Source organism: Poecilia formosa, unplaced genomic scaffold, assembly GCF_000485575.1.
Source record: "Poecilia formosa unplaced genomic scaffold, Poecilia_formosa-5.1.2 Scaffold1077, whole genome shotgun sequence".
Classification (NCBI taxonomy): domain Eukaryota; kingdom Metazoa; phylum Chordata; class Actinopteri; order Cyprinodontiformes; family Poeciliidae; genus Poecilia; species Poecilia formosa.
Genome location: NW_006801016.1, coordinates 10,208 through 12,511, shown reverse-complemented (window position 1 = coordinate 12,511; position 2,304 = coordinate 10,208). Strand labels below are relative to the sequence as shown.

At 40.5% G+C, this 2,304-nt stretch overlaps 1 long non-coding RNA gene across 1 annotated transcript; it reads left to right on the top strand.

The window, feature by feature from the left end:
* Positions 1 to 1,254, top strand: LOC103132476 (uncharacterized). The gene is made up of 2 exons (XR_475565.1): positions 1 to 125; positions 778 to 1,254. It is a non-coding gene; the product is annotated as an uncharacterized LOC103132476 (long non-coding RNA).
* The last annotated feature ends 1,050 nt before the right edge of the window (positions 1,255 to 2,304 follow it).

The following is a 2,304-nucleotide window of genomic DNA, read 5'->3' as shown; positions in this document are numbered from 1 at the left end:
TCCTGCTTCAGTAAAAACTTCAGTCCATTTCCTAGGAGAGCAGATGAGGATAATTAAAGCACAATGTTCTCTTAACTGGAGCAACTTCCTTCCTGCAGGGGGCGCTGGCTGAGCTGCTGCTGCCAGTAAGTCCATGTAGTCCTTCTGGAGATGATCCACTGGGTCTCTGTGTCTGATTGCTATAAAGACAGTTACTTGATGCATTCTGCTGACTTACTTTGAAAATTTGAACGGAGCTGAAATATAAACTGAACTTGACACGTTAACTGTTATTCACGGTGGCTGACAGGTGCAAATGCGCAGCAACAGAGAAAACATGCAAGCAAAAAAAGACGCAAACAAATGAAATGCAGCAAACAAAAGAAGAGACGTAAACAAAAAGTGCTGAAAACGGAAGTGCTCCAGACCACTAGGGGGAGTCGAACAAAAGCAGCTGAGTCCGAATTTAGGGTCTGCATCCTTTAAAACGGGTGTTCAGAAAAGCAGCAATGGCGGCAAAATTATTTGTGCTGTATTACACTTAAAATTACACAAAATGATTTTTTACAAAGTTTTTAGATGATAATGTAGATGTATAGATCTGAAATATCTGCTCAGTTCAACAATGAATCGCTTCATTACAAAGCAGGAGGGACTTTTGTTTGCGTCTCTTTTTTGTTTGCATGTTTTCTCTGTTGCTGCGCATTTGCACCTGTCGGCCACCGTAGTTATTGCTTCTTTGCTTTTTGGTGAATTGATGCTGTATGAATAAACTCAGTTGTTTTTGTGTTTGTGAAGGTGTGTCAGATGTAGAAAGCAGAACCAGTGTGTCGCCTAAATCAGCTTCTGGAGGAAAAGCCTGAGCTTCTTTTTCTACTTCATTTGTTCATTTTGATGCTGAAGCTGATTTGGCAGCTTTGACTGTGAGACAAAAACTGTTGAAGGAAGAAACATCAAAATAAAGAAGATGAACAAATATTAAGAAAACTGGGTGAGGAGGGTGAGGCTTGTGTGGCCAAACTATTAAAATCAGAGCTTCATAAGTGAAAAACAATCCGCTGCAGATGGACTGAACAATTATATGGCAAATTGAACAATTAAAGGATGTTCCCCCTTTTGGATTATGAGGCTGAAAGATGTGGAAAAGGAATTTGTTGATCCAGCATTGTGGCCCCATTAACTTCTGTATCCAAAAAAATCATGTGTCTTTCACTTGTGACCAAGAGAAAACATATAATCGGTATGAAAGCATAGAAAATATAAATCACAGATCAGGAAATGAGGATCTTGACCATTTACTGGACACGAAACAAAATCAGGACATTATTAATGCAACCACAAAACCTTTCAGCTTTGTCAAACAAGAGAAATTAAATTTCTTCAACAGAAATCCTCTGAAGTACCGTTTGGAACGAGATACTAGTGGCCATCTGCAGGTTGTTCTTCAGTCGCCGCATCTCAAGCCTGTCAAAGAGAGATCTGGGAATTACCAGATTTCACTGGAAAAAACTTCAGGTTCACAACCTTTTCTTTTGCAGATTCTCTATGCAATGCATGATGCAAACTACCTGGATGAGTTCAGCATTTTAGCCAATATGACACTCAAGAAGTTGCCCTCTGCACTTGGGGACAGTGCATCACATTAAGGATTTATCTGTAAAAGTTTTGAGCTCATGTTTGGGAATTTAATGCTTTGTCATTTTCAACAGGAAAACTTAGTGGTACATGGACTAAAAAGAGATGGAGACTTTGAACTGAAACTGATGGGAATGTGGACAGCAACGTGGTCGCCATGTAACTGGACTCTAAAACACAGAGAAGCTGCGTACCGCAACCTGTCCTCAAAACTGCACAACATTAGTTCAAGGAAATTGATAAAAAGTTCAACAATGTGGTCTAAAGGTTCCACGGACATTGATCTACTCAGGAAACACATGGTGGGTAGCCTACCAAAAAGGTAGGTGGTCAGGTTTTCTGGTCTATGATCGATATGTATGTCGTCAGTTATAAACGGTCATCTGAAGAAAGTTGTAGGCAACATTAAAATTATCAAATTAAAAATAAACAAAATCCAACAAAAACCCTCAAAGCAACTCAACCAATCAGAGAGTTTTCTGCTTCCTCAGCAGCTCTGTCTCTGATCTTTACTGCTTCATGTCTCTGTTGTCTTCAGTCCAAAGACTCAACAACCAGAGGATTAACAGGGAGTGAGGCCCTCTAGTGGCTGCTGTGGAGTACTGCAGGTTTAGTGGTTTAACAGGGAGTGAGGCCCTCTAGTGGCTGCTGTGGAGTACTGCAGGTTTAGTGGTTTAACAGGGAGTGAGG